Here is a 19,211-nt window from a genome sequence, read left to right on the forward strand (position 1 = left end):
GTCAGGCTAAATAGTAGCAAACCAAGCAAATCATTCTGCAACAAATGTAAAGGGGCAATGCTATTTACAACGATTTGTTAAGACTTTACCCTAGGCAAAGAAGAATTAAACTTCACAGAAAAAAAAAAAAAACCAACAAAAACAAAGGGCAGCAGGCAGGCTGGATGGAGGGGAAGCAGAAAGCAGACGGAGAAAGAGAGACCACATGTCCTTGAGGAAGGACAGCATGTATTGGGGAAGAAAGGCCAAGTGCCAAGACTGGCTGATATCTTCTAAAGGTACATCCCAACTTCTTGTCTTCAGAGCTTGCTTTCAGGATGTTCAGAGTCAGTTCTTCCTCTGAATCACCAAATAAATCAACATCTTGATGATATATTTTACATCCTTGAGGTGCTAGAGAAATATGAACTAATTCCAGCTATACCCAAGAACCTGGGTAAATGTGATTACCGCCAAATAAAAATGTAGAACTACAACACAGAACAGTTAGCAACTTCATCAGGGCATGCTGCCAGGCCAAGTTTACTGCTGAAAGGTCCTGGCTCTAGATTCAATGTTTAGTTTGATCGATCATCAGTTTTCAGACTGTTCTGTGCATGACTTTTTCAGAAGATAAAGCATCCTACCTACTCTGAATAATACAAGTATCAACAACAAAAGCATGATCTGCACCCTCCAAAAGACAGTATTTTATGCTTCTCCACCACACGTCTCTATGGCCCAACTTCTGCTCAGCTTGAAAACCACTAAACTGGACCAGCGACACTGTGATTACCTCTGTCCAGCCTATCCGGCACAATAAACCACAAGGAGCACTGCTCATTAAAAAAGATTGACATAATTGCTTAGGAACAAATAAAAATTAGATGTCCGAATGCATTATGGTAACTGTTGCATATATTCTCAATATTTCGGTACTTCTGCTTTTATTTTCAATACAGATAAGTTTAAGTATTTTAAAGGTGAGGTTAAAATACTCCCACAATAAAATGAGAGAAAAGGCATGATCAGTTGAAAACAAAAAAAAATTCAGTTAAAGCCATGACTACTTTTAAAGAACAAGCGATTTCACCTTTTGTAATTTTATCAAATGCTACATATAAATGCCATTTTTGTTCACTCCATGAACAGTATCTAACTTTGCTATTTGAGTGGTAAATTAGGTATGCTCTTTTCAACATAAAAATGCAAAAGATCAGGTATTTCAAAGATTTGATGCCACCTACGAAAATAATCATATTCTCAGCTTCATCTTATACAGTGCTTCCTTTTACCATATACTTTTACTCCTCCTGTCTGCCAACTGCAGTATTTAGTCTATCGGAGTATCAGTCATATAAACAACGATGTACTGTCCGTTCCATATATAATGCCCATATGGGCACTCCTGGCACTCTCCAAGCTGCCCATGACTTCAGTACCTTTCTAATGCAAGTGGAAATGGGATATGACAAAGAACTAGGTGAAAGACAAGGAAAAATGTGTATCATCCGTTGTCAAGAAAAGATAATGTTTTCACTCCCGCACTTCTATTTTTTGCATTGCTGAAGCACTAAATGCTCTCTGAAAGGTTACGTATGAAGTATGAAAAGACTCTGTGTCACATCAGATGGCTCAAGCTGTTAGATGATTTACTGTGATTGTGCTAATTATCTCTTACTAATTATTGCAGTCTGATGTTCAAAGTCCTAAGCAATATGCAGAACTCGCATTCAGCCCAACTGCAAGAGATCAATTCAAAAAAACAAACAAAAAACCCCCATAAAAACACACAGTCAAATTTGCCCCTGTTTCAATGTCTCCACCTGTCCATCACTTGACACAATTCTGCATCCCAGAAAAGCTCAGGGGAATAGGACCTTCTCCAGTGCATACCAGCAGTCAGTAAATCAGTATTTCAAGGGCATGACCCAGAGAATGCTTTATCCATCAGCTTCATTCAGCTTACAGTAAGAAGTACTTCGGCAGATCACAAGTAGATCAAGGCCGGCTCACTGGGACCCCATGGCCGGGCAGGGTGGTGGCAGAATGGGAGACCGACATCCTACAGCGTTGGTGAGGCAGACACTGGTGGCCCCTGGCTGGGCTGAAATGGGGTCCTGGGCCAAGGGTGTGGGGAGATCAGGATGGAGGCTGAGGCACATGTCCTTTTAAACCAACTGTGCAAGGCACAGGAGAGGAGAGGGAAGGCATCCAAAGACAGCATCTTTCAAAATCTCACTCACCATCTCAGCTCTGCAGTGCTGCAAGGTGCTTTTTGATAAATATTTCTTAGGATTATTTTTCCTTGCTTAGGGTTAGCAAGGGAGCCTGTGCCATCATCTTGAGGACAGATCGGGAATGCAAACCTGCCATATTCTTCTCTTCCCTTTCAAAATCAGATGATCAGCTGGGGCTTTAGTCCTGCCAAATTTTGCCAAATATAGCACAAAATTACACAGAACCATAGTAACTGCACTCCCACTATTGTTCTGATTTAAAGAGGAGTTTGATTACATTAGGTAAATATTTGTCCTTATGTAATAGCTCCCTCCAACCTTCTAAAAATTTGCTGTCTCCTAGAATTTAACCGAAGAGGGTGCTTTTATATGTCATTGCTCTGCCCCCAAATCAAGTATACTCTATTATACTGTGAGTATTAAACTGTGAGTAATGTTATTACAAGCAATAATAGTTATCCAGACAATTATGTAGTTGCAGTTGCAGTTTTCCTATTAAATCTAGAAGCTTTAAGCAAGTTCAGAGGCAATAAGAATTGCAACACCATCACTGATGAGCTAAATAGCAGTTATTTATTCACAGACTGTTAAATTCTTATGGCCTTGAGACTTCCAGGAAGAAAGCAACAAAGAAGTGACTCCACATCTAAATACTGGCTCATTCTTCGTGTTGATATAATTATGAAGTTTCAGTCACTGCAAAGCTGTTCACACTGCTTTATCAACTACATGCATTGCAAAATATATGCTAACTGCAGTTTTTCCATTATAAAACTAGCTGGTGAAGTCACTGTTCTATTTCCAGCTCGGCTCTGGCACTGTGCGGATGCTCACTGCTTAGTAAATAGAAATATTTTTTTTTTTAGGGGAAAAAAGAACATACTGAATAAAAAAAGCTAGAGGCTTTCGATACCCTTTCTTCCAAGTCATTTTAAATAAGGTAATGAAATAAATGAATAACAAAGAGCAAATAGAGGCTTGTGTGATGACTCAACACACCAGGAGTCATGAGGAAAATGCCGAATTCTTGACTACATGTTCCATTATAATACATGGGAGCATACAAGCAGAAAAGCTTTCACCTTTTAAAATAGGTGTTATCAACAGTCTAGGCAGCATTAATCAACATTCTTATCACTTAGGTAATTACATTCCTCCTAGCACTTGTACGCAAAGGGAAGGAATTTAAGATCTTAACTTTAGGCTTGGAAAAGAAAGAACAAAAGTAAGCAAGCTCGCTTGACCTAAGTCTTTCCTTGACAGCTCCAGCTAGAGTCTTAACTTCTTCGGTCAACCTCTGTGATGAAGAAAGTTTTAGCCCCATGCAAATATATCAGCTCATTTTCCTATGAATATTTGCTCAAATAAATTATTTGCTTTGGCTGCATTCATATTTATGTTCTGTGAATCTTGGAGGTAAGGTGACTGTCACAAACATTTGCTCAAAGGATTTAAAACAAGCTTGTTGACAGTTTTCTTCTGAAACATTGACTATTCCTATCAGAAACATGGTTATTAAAAGAGTCCAGCTCAAACAATCACAAAACTTGCCAGCTACTTACTGTATCATAAACAAACAGCATGGTTCAAACGACTCGCTCTTCTATAGAAGAGTGCTCTAAAGAAATAGATGCATACAACTTTCTAAATCCTATTTCAAAAAGGAGAGGTTTCAGCACAAAACCCTGCCCACTCAGGAACCACGTTGTCTGTCCAGGTCTCTGTCAGCACTCTCAGTGCAACACGAATTTCAATGCATGCATGACATTTCCCGCTTTTCAAGAGCCAAATGTAAAAGCACAGCAATGCAATCTCATGCAAGAATACAGGCCCCATATGAAGTTTCTACCTTACCTAACCTACAGCAGATATAGCTTCCAAGTAAAACCGGTGCTTCGCTCAGCGACTCCGTCGCCCAAACATTGCTCTAGCAAAACTCCCTCTGCCCTCGGCCAGAATTTGGTCCAAGGTTGAAAATATTGGAAGTCACATGGGAGATGCATGCACAGACTTCATGGAGAGACTGTAAGAAAAAAATATTTTAAGAGGTACATCTGGAAGGTAAGAATAGACTATTGCAGTGCCAAAAATACTTTTCAAAATAGAGCACTCTTGCTCTATCTCTTTCTGCTGCCAAGAGGAATCCACGGCACAGGACCGGAGGCAGCAGGGACAGGTGTTTTCTCTAAAAGTAGAATTCATTCTTTTGGCCACCTATACAACACGGTTGGCCAACGTGTTCAAATCCTAGTGTGGGATCCTTCCAACAGCAACATTCAGTCACTGGCAAGCTTCACTGGAAGCTCTGCAGTCGCCTTTTGTATGATCACATGAAAAGCTGCTTTCTGAGCTCCTGTTTGCAGTTCCTTTTTTCTTCTAAAACATGCATGCTTTAAAATTATCTGGAAGAGTTACAAATTACTCTAACCAACTTTTTCAGCATGCAAGAATATGTGACTGTAAGGAGATTATAAACATATTTTCTTACAGCTGAGTAGTTCAAGCCCAACATTTAAATGTTAGTATAAAAATATGCGAAACCAAATTGTATGACAGAGCTTCCTTTGTCAAAACACGAATGTCTCATAAAATGTGCTGTCTAGCATCATAAGTAGTAGGTGATATTTTTCAGACAAACTTTTTCAGTGAGAAATCCCTATTAAAATTAACCAAAAATATTCAAAATTTAGATTTGAGATTTTAATTGACTTTTGATTTGAAATGGCAACAATTCAGAGGTTTATCTAGATTTGTTTAAAAATCAACCCCAAACAAAAAAAATAATTTCAGCTATGCAAAACATTTTGTTTAACCCTTCAAAACTTCTTAAAATTACTGTTTCTTAGTTGGGAACTGCCCCAAACACACTCGTATCCATCCAGTTCCCCTATCTGCCTTCTTTCCCTCCAATCTTTCTCATCAGTCCACAAACCAAAACATCAACAATTTGTTTGACTCTAATCTGAAGGGCCTACACCTAAAAAAACATATCAGTAGCTTTTCTGGATTTTACATGTCCACAATAGCTGTCATCTTTTGGCAGCTGGTATGAGGAGAATGGGAGTTCAATCTACTAGAAAAGAAACCACTCATACATGGCCATACACACCAGCAGCATTACTACACTGCAGGTAGACCAAGGCAAGATGCAGAGGTAAAACGGCTTAACAGTGCCTGCAAAGATGGGACAGGAGGAAGGGGAGGGTGAAGGGAAACCTGCCAGACCGTACTGAAGACACAAGATGTCTCTTGGCAAGTATTAGGTAGAAACCTGAAGGACTGGGAGATGGTTACCACCCTCTCCCTGCCAGAATGGAGACCCTGATCTCCAGAAGAGTTGCTGCCGGCAGGGAATCTGCTGGAGGAGGATACAAGTGCCTCCCCACAGGCATGTTATCCAGCTGGACTATTGGGACTGAGGCTGAAGCATATGGGGACGCAGAGTCGTGGGAAGCAAAGGCTACTCTGGTACAGCATGCTCAGAGGCACGGAACCTGATCTGCAGGAACTCATGCTCGTTTCTGCACATTTATCTCCCTGCCTTTATCTAACTACAGTTCCTCTGGAGCTATTGCATCTCAGTTCTTGAGAGGCAGTTTTGATAATTTCAGACAAATGAAAGCAACTGATACAAAATCTGGACATTTACTCTGAGTAAAGCAAAAAGCGTTAGGCTGCGTTGTATCAAATTATGATCCGTTTTACCCCTCTAGGAAAGACTCCACAAATAACCGAAAGACCCATGAGTACAAATTTTTGAACTCAAGTAGGCTATAAAGTATTTAATTTGTTTGAAAATGTCACAGTTTTGATCAACTCTTGCTTTATCAAAGCAAGATGCAAAGCTTTGGATCTATTCAGTTACATCCTGGTCATCCACAATAACACGATTTTGTTAACAGAGCAGATATCAGGTAAGATACTCTTGTTCTGCATCAGCCTCACAAGGCTACTATGTTACACATGACCCTGAAAGAAAAAGAGAAAAAAACAAACAAACAAAGACACCAGAGAGCTTAAGCAGAGATACGGATGAGCTTCCCAATAACCCTGACTGTAATCTATTTACATGGTTCCTGCAGAGACTCCTTGGATGGACAACTGTTTTATTTACACAGTGCCTTATACTTCAAGCTCTAGCCATTTATCTGAGCAACTAAACATTTTTAAGCAGATAAAATCAAAAGAGATCAGATATCCTCGGGTGGATGATTCCAGATGAAAAGCACATCAGTGACAGATTTTGTATTGTATTAGCCAAAAATGAGAAGCAGTTGTGGACGCTGCATTTAAAGCTGGCAGTGTTAATTACCTCACTGAAATAAGTCATATTCAAATCCATCTATGACATGACCAGTGGCAAAACCTGAAAAGGATAACATCTGACTTAAATGATACTCATCCTGCAAATAAATACAAATATTCTCTCAATAATGATGGCAGACCTTTTTTTTTTTAAAAAGGCAAATGACTATGAAAATCAGGTGAGCTATGGGTCACGTACTGTATTAGTTAGAAGTCAGCAGCCTGCAAAGGTGCTGAGCATCCTTAATACATTTTGCATTGCAAAAGTATTCAGCACTTCACTGAATCAGGCCTCACAGCCTTACAAGAAGTTGGTCTAAAACACAACTGCTACCACATACGGAACAATTCCTCCCTTTTTACGCTAGGCATTTTACCACTTACAGTAACACCCATTGGGCTCAGCTGCATCCAGTGTCCGCGGCAAAACAGTAGCTTTGCCTATAAGTAAGAACTTCACATACTTTGCCATAAGCAGGAATAGGAAGCAGACCATGTTGCTGATCCCTCCTGCCTCCCTTCAAAAATAAGACAGAAAGCATGTAAGGTTTTATCCTGTCCAAATTGAGTGAGGTCCAAAATTGTCCCAGCTGGTGGAAGACCATCCTATGACATCTCAGGGATGCCAAGGGTGACAACAGCACAGACCCAACTGCCACATTTCATCTTTGAAAGATTCATGGAGGCCGTGACTGGGTCCGGTGTACCATACTGCCAGAGAAGGTGATGCAATTATTTACTTTTCTCCCCTTACCCCAGGACTTCCAGGAGCAAAATCCTGACTACAGGTAAAATAGCAGCAAACAAGACAGGTCTCCAAAGGAACCCTTCCTATTTCATTAAAATGCTTTTTATTTTGGCAAGTCTGTATTTTCCACAAGACATAACCCTAACCTTGACAGAAAGCTTCTAAGCCAGCTCAAACCTTTAACACAGTTTGCCTCTGAAGCAGCAAACAAGTGAGATATTTCCTATTAGATGGCAACCTGAACACATGCGTAGCTCACATCTGCTGGCTATTCAAGACTCTTCACTCCTCTGACTTGTCTATTCAAGAACTACAGCAGCAGGTTACACTCTAGCCATGAGCTCGTTCTGATGTTCAAATCCAGTTAAAATGAATTATTAAACTGCTGAAATAAAATTAAATAAAAGTTATACAGTAATATTTCTTGCTGGCCCTACAGGCTGCACTCTGTCTTACATTATACAAGCCCATAAAATATTTAAAGTGACCATGTCTACACAATTACACATAATTCAGTTGAGAGGAATATACCGCTAAACGAAATAAATCATGCTGGCATTTGTGTCTATGCAGGACTAATATTAAATATAATTAAAATACTTCCTTTTTTTCCTAAGAGAAATTACTAGGCTGACTGCATTTGAACAACAGTAGTTGTTCAACATAGTTGTTTCATAGCCACCCTATACAGACTGCAAATATAGAGGCAAGATCTCGAGCAAGCACTTGGATATTTAGAAGTATATCTTGCATGAAATTCAGAACACCTAGGCTGTGCTATAGCCCCAACATGCTGCTGGGCAACGTGAGCATGCTGATGTGCACCTTCAAAACTAAATCAGTTTGAAGCCTCTGCATTGAAGTCCTCCGAGGAGCTCAATCCAGACAACATATTCAGAGACATGGATAGCTTTGATTTCACTATAAACCACATCAAACAGGCATACTGACTTGAAGACACAGGAAGTCAACAGCAACATTTCAAAGACTCCTATTTTTTTATGTGACAGCAAAGAGCAGGCGATCTGGTTTCTCTTCCCCAACATCTCCCACTTTCTAGGGCAGTGCCTTCTCCATCAAACTAAGGATGAGATCAAAATGTGGCCAATATGACACATGTAACACACAGTTCTATCTGATGAGAGCAGGACATGCATAATTATCGTGGATCAACTGATGACCAGAACAGTTGTGAACAAAAGTAATTCAAACTCTCTGTGTGACCTTAGTTTTACTCTCAAGTCTGCAGTCTTTGCAAGATCAAGCCTAGAAGCTATACTTTGTGTACAACCAGTTAAGAAACACAAGCCAAACTGTACACTATCTGATAAGCAGAGTATTATGAAAATTTAGAAAGTGATAACAGTTATTTCAACTTCCACCAAGAATGCATGAACATACACAGAAGACAGTTGTTCCATGAGATCATTTGAGAGACTGATTCAAATTACTACCGAAATGCTAGAGCTAAGATTTTTTTCACATCCTCTTACAATTATTTTCCCAGCCATTTTTCCTTAGGTGTATACCAATAGCATAAAGTTTATTCCATAAAATTTCCATTATTCTATCTTTAGTAGAAAGGCTCTGCTCTCTCAAGAGACTCATAAAGCCTCCTATATTGTACCAAAACACAAGGCAAATTTTCTATTACTACAGAGACTGAAGCATTGTGCTGTTACTTTCTTGTAATGTGTATTCTAAATCCCGTGGTTTTCTGTTGCCCTTCTCCTTTGGCCCATCCAAAAGCATGTCACTTATGCTATACGCATGGAAGTATAAAAACAGCTAAGAAATGAAATAGAGATCACTCAAAACACTCACCCACACATGCACACCCCCCCCATCACTCTCACATGTAGTCTCAGCAATCTTCTGTCTACTTAAGACCACAGTGTCATCCTTAAATTACAAATCGAGAGAATAAGGTAACTTTCTCATTTCTTCCTACAGTACAAGATCTCTGGTCTCCAGCAAACCCTGCCAGATTCGGAATTCATTTCTTTGGACGATTTGTTAAGGAGCTCTGGCTGTCAGTCTCCTCCCAAAGAGTCAAAGGTGCCAAGCTCAGAGGATTTGAAAGTCAGCGTATGCTGTTGTGTAACCTGGAAACACAAGCTCCTGGGGCAGGCATGACACAAACCATTTAGCCCATCGCAGGTGAACATCAACACTTCAAGTGCCACCTGCAAAACACTTGATAGTTTGTACAGACAATGGTTCGCAGGTGTTACCTGGTCTCTGCATGAAACACAGCTTGGCAAGCAAGCATGTGCAAGCTGACACCTCCAGATGGCTTCATAGCAGCCAAAAACATAGAAGACAAAGCTCCACTCAGTGAGAAATAGCATCCAGCCTTTCTGCATGCAGAGGAAAGCAATCCTGAGGTTATGGAGCTCCCGAACTCCAGCAGGACACCAACTTCACAACTAAAAAACCAGCACAGCAGGCTACAGGAAACAGTCTTGGTCCTTTTGGTTGCACCCTCACCTTGTAACATCTTATTCATCACTCAGTGGTATTTCAGTGACCTCCAGACACCCCAAGCAGGCAGCAGAAGGCTTACCCAGAGCTGCCCCAAGAGCTAGCAGACTCCAGGCTCCGCATGAGCCAATTAACCAGTCTCCTCAATGCCTCAGTAACACTTTGTGCCCTCCCATCGTGAGTAAAAGACCAAAAAGCAGCCAAGGGGTGTCAGCAGCATCTTTACTAATTTCTCTCATCATTCTTTACATAGGTTAAATAAAGAGCAAAACAGGGAAACCCATTGCCCTGTAGGTCAGGGAAGAGCTGTGTGTTCCAGATTTTTCTGCATCTTTGCCCTGCCTTTTAGCTGCCCAGTTGTTTCAAGTAATGTCAGGGGTTTCCGTTTTATTGTGTTAAAGGAAGTATTTTCCTTTCTGTTCAGATTCTTCTGCATTTAGGAATACTATCATCAGTCATAGTGATTTTTCATGGACTAACTAGACTGAGGAAATGAATAACATGTTATTCCTTACACACAACTTTTCCAAATGGCTTCTTTGCCCAGGGCATGATGTGGTAGACCCTGTGCTGCCCTTGTTGCTGACCAATATAAATGCATGCTGCAATCTCATATTCCATCCTTTTCTTGCCCGACAAGGGGCAGCTGCTGCACGCTGGGTCTGCTGGAAATGCAGGTGGCTGCAGTACTCCAGCAACTATCATATTATAGGAAGTCACAGCAGTAAAAATCAAGTTGACCAGATACAGTTTATATACACCGTGACCCACCCTGTACTTGGTATAGCATCATTAACACTATTTCAAGCACAATTTTCTTGTGCCCGAAGCTAGGGCTGTAGATGACGTCCGTGAGAATTTGAGATTTATTCCCAGCAAAACTCCAGACAGGAGCACAATATTAAAAATTCCCTGATCTAGAGCATGAAACCATCTCAAAGACATGACAGATTACAGACTGTGACTGTAAGAAAGGAGAAATCATTTCACAGTTCAGCATGACTCCAGCTCTTTAGCAAACAAGCAATAAATAACACAAAGCGGCAATGGCTTCATAAAGGTAAGGGAGAAGCTAAGGCGGACATGCTGAACAATGAGGAAAAGCATGGTTTGGATTCAGGAAGGAAACAAGAATCAAGCTGCAGGGTGTGAAGGGGACAGGAGATAGTGCGCCAGGAGGGGACAACCGGGATTGACCAGATGAAGAACACATAGCAAGGACAAAACCAAAGCCATGGCCAGCGGATTCCCCGCTGCCCTGCCAGCTAGGCAAGCCCAGGGTGGAAATGGCAAACCAGAATAGCAACACCTGCACCCCTGGTGAAGGCCTCAGGGACTACATATGAATGTATGTGAATGCAAAATAAGGTCTACTGAGAACACATAAAAAAATCCAACAAATACTTACTCCTGGTAGGTAGCATGGTAAATTTCCACAGGCTGAGCACAATTGTACTTAAATTCTTTGAAAGATCACTGACGACAACAGGACCCTTGCATTTTCCTCTTATGAAAACGCAGCTACTTTGTGTGTCATGAGGATAGGAAATAAAAAGCAAATAAAGACTCACTTTAGCAGATCTTCACACCTGTGAAGAATTCTACCTCTCAGTGGAAGCTCCCTTACTCTTGAAGTAACTGTTCATGTCACAGCAGAATTGTGGGACTGGGTCCTAAATTATTCACAAGGAAAGGAAATACGCAGCCCAGGGTAGAAGTGAAGCTCATCACACCATTTCTTTTCATCTCCTGAAGCTGCCATGCTACCTATTTTGCAGAGCAGGGATGGTTCAGCTGTATGTTCATGGGTTGAGAGAAGGGTAGAGGACAAGGCAAAACTTTTCAGCACAATCGCCTGTGGAGTTTGTCCTTCACTTTATTAAAACTGGAAGGTTATTTATAGAATAAAGTTTCACTTCAAGCCCTGTCAAATACTATATTACTCAGGAAGCATCAAAAGTACAACAGCAAAACTGAAATGAACTAAAATAATCTTTTGAACCATCTAATGCCTGGCAAAATATAAAAGGACAGGATGAGCGATGATACTCTTTGGAACCAAAACATGGAGAACAGAATTTTAATTCATCTCTTTAGAGCTTTTCTTCCGTTTTGAGTATTTTAGGAAGAAGTTGACATACGTGACCATAAGGCACAGACAACTCAGCCAGTGATGGAATTTGTAGCTTACAGAACAAAAAGGGCGTTTTGCTTACCACTATTTTGCATCATCAGACAAGTCACATCTGTGACTCATGTACTAGTACACTATTCAAGTATACTTGCAAGTATGTTCCCAGCCTCACTCTGTCCAAGGAGTTTTTGCATTGCACTTAAATGTTGGAATTAATTTTTCAATCATAAAAGATGCAAGAAATGTAACAGTATGAAGAAGAAGGAATAATTAGTGAATTTGAGAGAATTTCTTAAAAAAAATCCACAACATGATGACTTTTGTTTCTGTGCATGTCTGTCCAGCAGATGCAACAACAATGAATGATCAAGCAACATTTAACAGCCTGATCAGATAGCAACACATATATAATATAGTGTGATGCCTAGCAGCAGTACATTTCAAGTATTTCTTTCAGAGAGCTACATAGATAAGAATTCAAACACAGTTTTCAAGCTCAGTTAACCCTGATACAAGCAGAACAAGGAAACAAAAGTGTTTCTTTTATATGTATTCTTAGGGCTGCTCCAAGTTATACCACATGCCAATTACTCAAAGGTAACATGTCTGTCAGGAATCAGAGCAGAAGGCATGACCAGAAGACAATTTCTAGAAACAGAGGAGAAATTTTAAATGCCTCCACACCAGAATATGCAGGCCTTGCCAAATAAAAGATTGGGGGTGGGGGTGAATACCCATGATTTTCCTGAAAAAAATCAAAATTCTAACTTTTCAGCTAGGAAAATTTCCTCAAATTTTACTGTTCAGGAAAGGGAATTCAGTGAATTATTTCCTGCTACATCAGAATACTTTTTGACAGTCCTAAGACATTTTGGGTTGAATCAATTCACACTGTATCACGTTGCTTTCCTACTGCTATCAATGTATTACTGAATGGCAACAAGTTCAAGCCACCATTATTTCGCTTGTTCCAGGCACTTCAGTGTTCACAGTGCACATACCTTTTCCTCTGATCAAATCATATGGATTTACCTGACTTCAGAGGATTACAGAAATCATGAGGGGCCTTACAACTCCAAGCCCTCCTCTGGGCATGGCTTAATTTCCTGAACTGCAGCAAAGAAACAAATATGCCACAGTAGGAAACGTTTTAGTATCGAAATGATTTGTAGGAATATTTCTGCTCATCCCATGTAGTGAAACAAAAGACTTCCATTCCAGAACTGTTGAGATTTCTTTTTTATTTTTTTAAATAAAAAATAGCTAAATTAAACATTATAAATTTCAAAATAACCTCAGAACCTTTGTTTTCTACACAAAGGAATTTCATCCAACTTGTAGTTGTGTCCTCAGCTTGCTTTTGGGTGATGAGAAAGCTTGGGTACATTACCAACCCAGGGAGCAAGAGAAATAGATGCTGTGTGACCTTTTTGAAGTAGACTTTGCTTGATGGCTGCATCAACCTAGAGCTCAAGGTCAAGTCTTTTCCTTCCAAACCTTAGTTCTTAATTTAGGATGAAGAAAACCAGCTGAAATGCCAGAATTTTCCACCTGATAGAAATTCAAAATTCATTCAGCTCAGCTATCCTCCCTAGCTTTTTAGTTCTCCTGGCTCCATGCAGATGACTGCTTTCCCCAAAGCAAGGTAGTGATTTCTTAAACCAGCCTGCAGTATTAGCAGCAGATCGCTGTGGACTTGTACCTGACAAGCAGCTGTTGTGGAAAACATGAGAAAGTAAATTCCAGGTAAGAGGTTAATCACAGAGTTACTCTTATTTGTAAATTCACTGGAGTCCCTAGAAGCAGTTATATGGAAAAGGCTTTTGACTGATAGACCCAAAAAATATCTCAGTTCATTGCAAACCTTATGAGCGCACAATATTTTCTTGAAGACTTCTACAGAAATTTCTTGAACATGTTTTCATTTCTTATGTGTCACCAGGAATGGCAAATTCTACCCATACATCTTCCAAACAAACATGTGGAAAAAATCTTCTATTTTATTATTTCCTTAGTTTTATTTTGCTACCTGTTATACAGAGTTCAAAAAGGAACAGAATTAAAAATTTACTCTTCAGAACTAAGTTTTCATCTTTTTTTCCCCACAGATCCAGTGGGGGGGGGCGGGGGGGGTAAGACTTCATGTCACATAAATAATGAAAATGATGCTCAAAGACTGAAAGTTTCACACACAGCTTTTGAAGTTATTTTTTACTTTATATTTTGTTGCATGCTCTACCTGCTGGTTTTTTCCCTTGGTAGCTTGACAAGTTCTTTTTAAAAAAGATTTTTTAAAAGGCTGAGAAGGCGGCAATTCAAGAAGTTTTCACTGATCTTGTCCAAATAGAAGAAAGATTCTTTTCGTTGAGTATGCAAACTGCAATCCTTTGAACAAAAGACACTTGACTCACATGATGCCAAATCTTTTCTCAGCTGAGAGCTTACACAATGCAGGCTCCATCCACAATAACAAGTGTAATAGGGAAGGAAAAAAAAATATTAAACCAATCTCCTCCTTTGGCCAGGCTCACCATATAGAAACTATCTTTTTGCCATGTAGGCGTGATCAAGTGTCATGTTTTGTTGTATTATTTTTCTGTGAGAGACAATGCCTGGGTCCAGGCAGATGAGGTGACAGAGCGGTGCCTGCATGTAACATGGGCAGGCAGCTCCGCCAGCCAAGGAGAAGAACAAAGCTCCCAGCGTCAGTCCGCATCGAGCTCATTTCCTCAGAGCTTGCTGCATTATCACAAAATGGTTACAAAACAAAAGCAAATCTCCAGAAAACCATTCAACTGTAATCTCGATAGACATTTCCAGCATCAGCCAGCCAAAAGGCAAGAGACTCACCTTTCTCCTTAGCTTGCTTTTACTCAGCTTTCCTTTCTACTTGCACTGTTCTCCAAACTACCAAACACAGGAGCCCGTTAACCCTTTACAAACTGCTGTGCTTTCCGCAACCTAACACAGAACACACATCTGTAACACTTCAGATAGGTAGCTCATGAAGCCACTCACTGTCATCTTTCAACCACACATTTTTGGGTACTGGGATGCTAACCACAGTCTTTGTGCGAGGAAGGTGCCAAGCGGAACACAGGTCTAAATGGACTGTCAATCTTTTGGTGTGTGCTTCAGGTTTTGCACAGTCTGTAGAAGATGTGGCTAGTATAAAGTAACGAAAAGCAGTCTACATAAAAGTAAGGAGTGAATCTTGTAGAAAAAGGGTTCGATGAAAATAGTCCATGCTTCATATAGCTTGTGAAAGCCAGGAGAAGTCACATTGCAAAGCACTGCTGCTCCTGGCATTCAAGCCTCCATCCCGGTAGTTTTATCTCAGCTTTATCTCCTGGGAAGAACTTGGAGAACCAGATGCATCGACCTCTAAATCCCTTGCTATTTCCTCTTTTAAATTAAATACAAATTAATCATGTTACAATAGCCAAAAGGGTGCCGAGAAGACCTTAATCAGATAGCACTCCACAGGCCATGCTGCACCCCGAGGTACACAGCATTAACCATGCTCCAAGTGCACCCACAGCCTCAAAACCAGAGAAGTGGCTTGAATCAGCAATTCTCACATTCAGATAAATACATTTGTGAAGCAGATGAAATACACAATGGTACACATAAACGCTTTCCTTTTTCTCTGCTTTCCTTAGTCAAAAAGAACACAAAGCTAATTCACAAATGTGGACTCTCAGCATATTAGCAGTCTGCTTCTGCGGCCTCCCAGCGTAAAGAACACGGAAATTAAAGGTTTAAAAACCATATCTTTTCTAAGCCAAACGGGTTCCTTTAAGTCACTAATAGCTTTGCAGAAAATTCCCCAGTGAAGATGAAGGGGGGTGATATGTTAGAAACGCTGTTCTGAGCTAATTTATGAGTACTGCATGTGGCCAGGCTGTAGAAACGTTTTCCTCATGATTAAATAGAATTACTGGAAGGCTTATTGTATGCATATGTTGATTAACTTTAATTGCAGAGCTGTTATGAAACTAGCAGGAAAGAACACAGTAGACCATAGTACCTTCTTAGAAACTCCTCATATCAAGAAAATTCAGGAGAAAAACATAGGGAAGTAAAGTAGGCATGTGGGATACCAAACTCCTCAGTTTACACAACCATTCTACTGAGGCAACATTCCCATCACTTCAGCAGGAGCTTTCCCACTTTCTGATACAAAATGTTTGTGTCTATCACACAGCAGTAACAGTGTCATCTCCAAGTAAAAAAATAACAATTAGGTAACTCCACTCAGAGCCTCCACAAAACAGCAGTTTCATGGGTGGTTTCAAAATCAGAACAGAGGTAACACTGTTTTCATGGTGTGGTACATGCCTACAACTTTCCAAATTATTGACATGAAGCTGCTATTCACACTGAAGCCTCCCTCAAGCACTCCAGTCTCATGGTTTTTCAGACACACTGCATAAATCCCAAGTAACGCTTCCCTGTAGCAGTCACAACTGTGAGCATAGCATCTTTTTTCAGCCTGACTTATACTACAGCATCACTTTAAAATACCTTCCAAACTTTTGAGATATATGAGAACAAGTTTGCTGCTTTTTTTTTTTAAATATTAGATATAACAGCACCAAAGACATGTTACATACAGATAAACACATAGTCCACTCCCTCAGCCTAAGAGGCCATAGGACCTGAAACATGAAGATTTGAAGCATGTATTCTATTACCACTATTACATTTTAAGTAAAGTGCCACAAGTAATAAGCAGAAACCAACAAAGTCTCTGGCATCACCATTGCTCATTCCTTCCTTTTTATGTTGGCGTTATCATCACCACCATGAGAGCTTTGAGTTCAGTTTATCGCCTACATCTTCTGCCTTTCTTTCAACAAATTATTGAACTTGGTTCAGAAGTGCATTTTAGTTTCAACCTATTCTCATAGCCACATCTCTATCCCTTGTGGCACATGCACCCTCAGAGGACAAAAGATCAACTCCTAATATAAAAGCTTGATCCTATTTGCACATAAAGATACTTCCTAAACCTTTGATAAGAACACGTAGAACTCAGAAGAACATCAGGATTTGCTGATTCACTCCGAAATGCATCACTGCAAACCAGTGAGTGTTTTACTGAACCCTTTTCAGCTTTTCAAATTGGTTCTTCACGTGAGCAAGTTCAGTCTCAGAGAACACCAGACACTACCTCTGCAGGCATTCACCTTGAGCCACGTGTCTTCCACAAGCGTAATCAACCGAGCCCACACTATAACAGTCCTCCATGCTTCCAATCAGCTGCAAAGGAAACAAAGTGCCCTTTGCTGGAAGGACACATGACGTGTTGCAGAGACACTAATTTATCACAAGGATCTGCTGACTAAATTAGCTGAGGTCTAGAACATGGCTATTAACAGGACTCATCAAATTGCTTTAAGGACCATGAAGTAGACACCTACCTACCCAAAGACAAGCAGAAAAGCAAAACAGCCAAATGCAAAACATCTGTAATTCACCAACTGCAACCCATGTCGCAGAGGCACTAATTTATCACAATGTTAGAATCGTCCTGTTCCTACATGGGAAGCAAGAGCGTTCAGATTCTTGCAGAAAATGATGGAAATTTTCTAGGGTGTAAGGGAGGAAAAAAGCTATTTTGTCTTTTCTGACGCTGAGAGATGGGGAAATGCACCAGACTCCCCGTGAGAATTCTGCTGGAGCTTGGGTGGGCTGAGAGGACGAGGAGGAGGAGGAGGAGAAGACAGCTACAACCTGTGTTATGTTTTTCCCCACAGTTTTTCTAGGTACAAAGCAAACCAGCATGAATTCAAATTTATTCTTTCAGTGAAATGATGTTTTGAGATAGGTATTCATGAACCTCCCATGTTCATGATGCCTGAATGACCTACAGAGAACTCACATTTGTCAGGTTTAAAATTTTACCTGCCTCGGACTGCAACCTGGAGCATGTGAGCTCCACAAGCTGTTCCTGTATGCCAGAGGCAGAGATCACTGGCAGCAGCTTTGTGTTAACACAGGTCATACACAGCTCTCCAGCTTTTACAGAGTTGCCAGTGGACCTCCATATTGGCAAAATCCTATAGCCCTCTGCAGAGGGAATACAGCCATCAGGTTCTCTTTCCAGATAGGAAAGAGTAAAGAAACCAGAATTATTTTCATAACCTGGCTAAGCAACTCAAGTGTTAAACCCAACCCAAATATTCTGATTACCATGAGAGCCTTCACATGGTTCAAATGCTTTTCACATTCAGTTCAGGCACTAGACCCACTTCTCCTTTTAACTGCATGTTCTACACCATTTTAACCCTGAAAACTCAACAGTTAATTCATAGGACTAAACATTTAAGCATGTTGATCCAGCTTTGTGCATTGGCAAGAATGGCATTCAAAATTCTATCACTATCAAAAGTGAAAATTTCAAATAAAGATGCAATGCATTCAACCCTTTGATTTTCACTGAAACATCATGATGAATTCACTAGAGATTAAAACAGCACAAACAATTTAATTTCTTTCCTAATTTTAACACCTGAAGTCATAACTCATTGATAATCATGGGAGTGGGTACCATTCTCTATTGCACCTGAATTGTTGCCGAGAGCAGGATCCAACAGCAGAAATCATACTCGGTTTCTTTGAAAGGCCACACTCCTCAGCTCAATTCTGTCTGGTGGATACTTACTCCAACACCTCCTGCTTTCCCATGCTATCCACCACTGCCCTTGGCAGCCACCTGCACCAAAATCCCTTTGGGTGGTGGGAGAATGAACCTGGCACAGCAGTGCCCAGGTAGTGGCAAGGGACAGGCAGCTTGAGAGCTCCTTGGCAGAGCTGGAGGGCAGCCTTCCCTGCAGGAGGGACAAGGCATGCCGGCACATAGGCTGCAGAGAGGATAAAGAGAGAATTAAATCCACTCTGGCAGAGGCAGAGTTGAAGATACAGGTACCTGACCACTGTGGCAGAAACTGCTGCTGGAAACACTTGTCCACTAACCAATTTCTTGGGGAGCACAGCAGGAGAAGAAGAAAAAGCAGGAGTTAGCATAGCAGACTGCTCTGAAGGCAGATGTTTATTCAAGACTGCTTCTGCGTACATAAAACAGGCAGAATAGAAAAGGCTTTTATTTGGTTAACACACTAAAAAGTGGATGCTTTTATTATTTGAGATTTTATGATGTTAATCCTGCAAGAATGGCTGCACTGGAGCTATTTATCATATGGCACCCTATACTTTGTTTCCATAGAAGGAAATGAAAAAGGCCAGGAAGGTTCAGCCAATTTGTCTTTTAATACTCTTTATTGGCTCATTAATGATTAATTCTTTTTAACACTCT

At 40.5% G+C, this 19,211-nt stretch overlaps 1 protein-coding gene across 4 annotated transcripts in view; it reads right to left on the bottom strand.

Moving 5' to 3' along the window:
• Positions 1-19,211, bottom strand: part of FGF13 (fibroblast growth factor 13) — a 264,504-nt gene that overhangs the window by 192,578 nt on the left and 52,715 nt on the right. Inside the window, exons 2-3 of one of the 4 annotated variants that reach the window (XM_069811471.1) lie at positions 4,074-4,242; positions 2,226-2,403 (exon numbers count right to left, since the gene is read on the bottom strand). The exons of 2 other annotated variants lie outside the window; for them this stretch is intronic. The gene's annotated coding sequence lies outside the window, so the exon portion shown is untranslated. The remainder of the gene's footprint in view (positions 1-2,225; positions 2,404-4,073; positions 4,243-19,211) is intronic. One more of the 4 variants, XM_069811472.1, reaches the window with a different exon arrangement.

Source organism: Haliaeetus albicilla, chromosome 23 (genome assembly GCF_947461875.1).
Source record: "Haliaeetus albicilla chromosome 23, bHalAlb1.1, whole genome shotgun sequence".
NCBI lineage: Eukaryota > Metazoa > Chordata > Aves > Accipitriformes > Accipitridae > Haliaeetus > Haliaeetus albicilla.